Source organism: Notothenia coriiceps, unplaced genomic scaffold (genome assembly GCF_000735185.1).
Source record: "Notothenia coriiceps isolate Sejong01 unplaced genomic scaffold, NC01 NC01_scaffold00015798, whole genome shotgun sequence".
Taxonomy (NCBI): Eukaryota; Metazoa; Chordata; class Actinopteri; order Perciformes; family Nototheniidae; genus Notothenia; species Notothenia coriiceps.
This window is the reverse complement of record NW_011348499.1, coordinates 261,396-267,770: the sequence shown is the minus strand read 5'-3', so window position 1 is coordinate 267,770 and position 6,375 is coordinate 261,396. Positions and strand designations below refer to the sequence as shown.

Below are 6,375 nucleotides of genomic sequence, written 5' to 3'. Positions count from 1 at the left end.
AAATAATAAAAGAGTTCATGTGTAATCATGTGTGAAAGTGTACATGTAACAAGGGTATATGAATGTACATAAACATTTTAAACAGCTGTGGGTGCACAGTAACTCGCAGTAGGCGACTGTGCTATTTTTAAATCATACATTGTACTGGAAAGCGCTTACAGTATATCCACTCATGTATAACACAAACAGTTGCTTTTCAGTTAGCAGGAAACCTCGCTGTTACTTTATTATTACAAATAGATGAACTGAGATTCCAGAAACACAGCACACCCGTATCTGGCATAATTAATGTGACATGCATCTCATCAGTGCACAAACCCCGACAAGAGCTGGTTGCTCATTTCTCGAGGTTTTTTCTGCCTCAGTGGCAAATGATCACAAGCCAAGCAGTTTGAGACAAGATGCAGGCAAATTAGTTTGACATCTCGCCTTTTTGTTAAAATCGTGTTTAGATGTTGTTTACCCCCTAAAAAGCAATATGATTTCCCCACCACACATTCATGATTTGCTTTGATCTCCCACAAGCTTCAAAGTGAAATGTATCAGAATTGTTCATTCGGAAAACAAAAAGAAAACTTGTTTCCCCTTTGAGAGGATTTTTTTCTCCAAAGAAAGAACCTAACTATGAATAGACTACAGGGCTCCTGTATTTTTTAATTGGTACAGAAGTGTCTTATTCTTTCCTAGCAATGCCTACTATCGAGCTATTTTAGTGCTGTATGATCTCTTTCTACAGTTTGTCTATCCGTTCAGGCCATTTCAACTTTTGCACCTCAGGTTCAGCTGTTTTCTAAGCAGATCCTCCCAACAAGAGGGTTGAGGACGACCTGAGAATAAAGAGTGGAGGTTGATGTCTTTCTTTATTTCAGCATTGCCATATTCATTTACTCAACATATTATTTCAGGCACTTAGCCTTTATTTTGAAAGCAGAGAGCAGCAAGATAACAGGAAATGAGGGTAGAGCGGGGGGATAACATGCAGTGAAGTCCCCAGAGAGATGCTAACCTGGGAGGCTTAAATAACATGTTCAGCATCTGAACCAGGACATCTCCTCTTTTATTTTATTTTGTAATGCTATTATATTATTATACTGATTCTGACCTGGTTAAAATATACATATGATGAGAATTTTTAAAGTTGGTGATCGCATTGTGAAAATTATCATTATTTGAATTGGTTGCAAGTTATTTACTGTAAACTAAATATATGTTGTATCTGAATCCCAGGAAAGGAAAAACAGAAGTAAAAGAAGCAGAGACAGACAGAAGAAGAGACTTTCCAAAGGTCTAAAATAATGTACATACTGTAAACACAGTCTGTCTGACCAAAGGTCACCTGGAAAGAGTGTGTTTTCGAAAACTATCAGCAGAGACCCATGTGTGCAAACACTGTACACACATGATGTTAAAAGTCCCTAGAGACCCGCTGCTGTACACCACTGTTGTTATCATTTGCAGTGGACAGACGCTTAAAACTACATCAAAGTTACAGATGGTATTCACTGTGTTTCACTGTATGTAATTGTGTGAAAAAAAAATCAAATGTATCTCTGTGAATTTGCGTGCACGTAGACGCGGATGTGTGAACAGAGTGAGACAGACAGAGGAGCAGAAGGTAACCTTTATAAATGACACACAAACAGCAAGACAGTGCATCAGCGTAAAGGTGGCTTTTCTAATCCCCCCCCCCCTCCTGTTGCCTGGCTCTCTTTTCTACTGTATCTCCACATTACATCCCAGGCAGAGGGACACGTTGAGCTCGGCTGTTTATCTGGCTACTGTTCAGTCGTTCTGATTGACGTCCGCCTGTCTCCCTTTGCCAGTTCAAGGCAGAAATATTGAAGAATACTTCATTAAAAAGGAAAACAACTGTAAAAGAGATATAGTGGTAGTCGGAGAAGTGTTTTAACCCTTTGGTCTAAGCTGCTCTCATCAATATTTGTATATAAATAATAGATCAAATTACTACGTGTGTTGCTTGTAGTGAGAATTATCACTCTGCTCTGAAGTTCCTCTCAGCTAAATTAAGTATTTAGTCTCTTTCCACTCAACTTTTGGGTTTCTTGTTAAGCATAACCTTTCTTGTGAAAATTGTTCACGGCTCCTACTATCTGCTGAGCACCAAACAGCAGACAGAGACTCTAAGAAAGTGAACACCATGCAGCATTAAACAGCTAAAAAGCAACATATAACCATCGCTTTAAAGTTGGTGGAGGGCTACAGCGTGTGTTAAATGTACTGTTACTTTGACCAGCTACTACACAGAATGCTGCATACAGAATAATGTGTTGGAAATAATCTTACTTTATAATGTAATATTGTCAGGGAAAAATGTGTCTTCTATTCAAACACCTTGCATACACTCAAATCAATTCTGTAGCAGTACGAACATCTGTTATAAAACATCTGCAAAGTTACAAAGTTTGAATGCGTCTAGATAAGCTTAGCAAACCACAATCCGACCCAGTGAAGTCTACAACGTTTGCATCAACTTTTTATAATGTCCTTGGTTTAAAAAAAACACAGGATTCCAATATCAACACAAACAAATGTAAATGAATAACCTGCAACAAATGTATTTTAAAAAGTTGTATCAATCTGTTTCACACTTCTAATTTGCCCAAATCAGATGCAACCATATTGCAATGAAATGTGCAATATGGCACAGTTCTTGCTTAATTGCTCACTCTACCTTTCGGTGCTGCAGGTTGGGGGAGAATTTTGCAAGTAGACACCAGGAATATCAATTCATAATGTACTTGACACAGTTTTGTTGAACAACACATTATTTAGTTATAATTCTCTTAATGTTAATGATCTGATCTGAGGCCAGGCTGTAGCCTATACGCAGTGTTCCCACTGAATATGCATCTCTGTCTACACAGAGGATAAACATGTTATTTAATCATCAATGTGTTTTCAGTCATCATTGCTTAAGTAGGATGAACAAAACCCAGGTGGCGAACACATATCACGAGAGAGACAGGCTGAATGCATATCATTCAGCACTTAAATGTTACGTGCTAACTGTGTAGTAGGGCAACTTAAGGTGAACAGCAATCTGTGTCAAAAGTGAAACTGGATGCTGGCCTTATTTTGCATCTTCATGTGGAAAGTCTTCGTTCTTTTTCTATCACACTTGGATTTTTTAAAATTAAATAACACATCAATCATGCATTCATATTTAAAAATAGGAAATATATCTATCTATCTATGATGATACAGTTCTTCCCCAATATATTTCCTCGCGGATCTGGACTCAGTTGTATTTGCCTTTATTTGAAATGTTGTAAATGTTCACACTGACAGTCACACTGATTCTGTCTGTAATTAAATCTCTAGGTGAATAAATAAAAAATATTGCAAGTTGGTTGTGTAACTCTTCCATTTTACATATATTTGACTGCTTTCAGTACAACCTTATCTCTCTGTGAACCTTAAATTGCAGCATGAGTGACAAAAAGTATTGACAAGAGGGGTGGGGGGGGGCCGCTGATGATGTATGTGTGTTGATCTTACTCCAGCCATCTATTATGTAACAGTCCAACACAGATTAGGGGCAAAAGAGATTACAGTAAAACAGAAATATTTAAAATGTCAGTGATAAAGCTGCTATAATCAAAATGTGTCGAGTAACAATTGATCTAATGGATCTGTATGTGAGAAGTTTGCTTGTAGGGATGAACCGTAGAGATTTACTAACAGTTATGCACCTCTACAAAGCATTTAAAGGGGCTTTTCACTCATCTTTCGCAGCATGCAACATTACTGTTTGCTTCATTCTACTTTGGCGTTTAAAGCTAGCAGGCAGCTGTTTCCAGCAACAAGCTCCGTTAACCCACAGTGAAGAGCGAATGCTTAACTTGCATTCATGCATCATTGCTTATGTTGTTCCGTATTAGCTGGATTTGTAAAGTTTGAGAGTAAATTTTTTCATGGTCTGTATCCTGATATGTTGTGGGATTGACTTGTTCGAGGCAATACTAAACATTGTAAAATTGTGAGAAACCAGAGGGGATTGGTAATCCCACTTCTGGGATGGATACATGATCACTTTAGTAGTGAATATTCCACATGAATAACTGCTTAATTGGAACCAAAAGCTGCCGAGGGAGGATGATGGTGACGGACTACTTCTCTGATTAAAACCATGTCTGTAATTACTACACACGATGGGGACTGGGTCTTCTGCTGAGTTGACAAGTGTTTTGTTTCAGAGTTAACATGCTCCAATTCACCTGTCCCCACGAGGCGCAGCATGCACCTCTCTGCTTTGCCTTTGGCCTTCGCAGCTAGTGGAGTTGTCTGCTATGTCTCTAAACTGGAGTGGAAGCATGCTCCTAATCATAGCAATCACTCATCCAAAAGGACCCCCACCCTTAAAATACAGCTATATTTAGCTTCCATGTATATACAATGTTTTCAGGCTAGTGTGATTATCATTGATTTGGCAAAAACAACAGTGCCTGAATGCTCAGTGGGACTCAATGGAGCTGCCTTGAATTTTTACAAATGATGGAGGCAATTATTACTGATTTCATATCAGCCGTGTTCTGCTGTCAGTCTGCAAAGTCTTATGACTGTCACTGAGGAAAAATCTTTGATGCAGAGCTAAATTAGATTTGCTCATGATGTGTTTGACTGGCATCCATTATGTGCAATGGACAAATGGGAGCTGCATGAATGGGGGTGGGAAACATTGGTTATATCTCCATTCTGCTGCTTTTTCTGAAAGCAGGTCCCCATTCATGGGTGATTAACAGGCAGATCAGGGAGGTGGGCAGTGTTGCTCGGATGGCTTTGACTAATCTAACTGCTGCTGCCTCGCTTGGGTAATGGCTACAGGCTGGATTGGAAAACCCAGACAAGCAATAAAGAGAAACATTCAAACTACTGTATCCACTCTCAAAGCCGAAGTCCTACATGCACACTGTTATGCAGCCACATGAAACACTACAGAAAGTGACTCGACTGACTGACAACTGCAGAGATTAAACTGATTGTTGGATGTTGCTGGAGCACCACCAAAGTCTAAACTCACATCAATGTCATGACATATTGGTAGAAACATGTAAATAACAGCTTGTTCCAAATGATAGGTTGTTGGCGGCATCGAAGATCAACACAGACACATTATAGTGCAACAAAGGACACTATCAGTGATCTCATCTAATCTTATTACTGTACTGAAATTATTTGTTGTTTTTTTTGTTAATTATTTTTCTAGTTTAATTTTTTTTTTTATATAGAGGAACAACTACAGTTTTGCGGGAAAATGGTTTCAATTAAATTAAATGTGTGGAATAAAGATTTGCATCATAGTTTGAAGGATTGAGTTAAGTGACATCTTGACCATCCAATAGACTTTTTCAAAAGCAGTAGAAATATTGCTCCACCTAGTGGAGGCAGCCGTCAGAGTCACAGGGCAACATCCTGACTTGATTTCCAAAAGTAAAATGGCCTATATATATATATAATATTTACAGGGTTTTTATAGGATCCAGGATCCATTTCAACAGTAAAAGTGAGACTGGGATGGCTCTTTCTCTATCTGCTCTTATCTAAATTGTCAGTGCGCGTTCATGTGTATGTTTGTGCACGAGCTCCATATGGCTAACCTTTTCAGATGTGGCACTGGAAAAGATGAGGAAAATAAATAAAAAAAACAGGATAAAGTAGAGTGAGGGAAGAGGACTTATTATTTTAAACCTTCAAAAAATGTGTAACAAACTTGTAAGTACTGTTTAATTTGATTGAAAAAGACTGCTTTTGGAGTTTATTTCCAAACACCACTGCGCTGAGAACGGTGCCCTATTTCCAGGCGGCTCTGTCTACCTGCGCTGAGCCCCTCCCCTCTCCTCTCTCCTCGCTGCCTCCCCTCCTCCTCAGAGTTTGTGTTGCACTCGTTGCAGTAGGAGGGTCCATGTGCCTGTGAATGACGTCGCTGACTTCAAGTCCGAACCGACTCCCTCGTTTGTTTGTATTACTCTTTTTATTTTGGGGCCCAGAATCGGTAATCTGTAAATGTGCGGGCATAATGTGAGCTCATCTGCCGCTGTCGTCCGACCCGTGGCCGCCGTTCGTCCTGTCAGGAGCAGCGGCTTGCTGTGGAGGATTACTAGTGATAATACGCAGTAGACTTCTCCAGTGCGCCTAGCTGTCAAACTGAAAACTATGTATTGGAAAGAGTAGAAACAAGACATTAGTTCATATTTATTTGGTTTTCGTATCTTTTTTTTTGTCCTCTGGATTATCGCTGCCCAGCAACACGGCCACCTGACAACTCTGAATGTCGTAATTAAGGTAAGGAAGGACGGAGCGCAGTGTTTGAATGTACATTTTCATTTGGCGCGGGGTGTGAGATGATACTGAAAG

The 6,375-nt window shown here is 39.4% G+C and overlaps 1 protein-coding gene across 1 annotated transcript in view; it reads left to right on the top strand.

Annotated features, from left to right (window-relative positions):
• Positions 1-5,910: 5,910 nt before the first annotated feature.
• nr3c2 (nuclear receptor subfamily 3, group C, member 2) overlaps positions 5,911-6,375 on the top strand; it is a 64,616-nt gene continuing 64,151 nt past the window's right edge. Inside the window, exon 1 of the mRNA XM_010775547.1 lies at positions 5,911-6,303. The gene's annotated coding sequence lies outside the window, so the exon portion shown is untranslated. The remainder of the gene's footprint in view (positions 6,304-6,375) is intronic.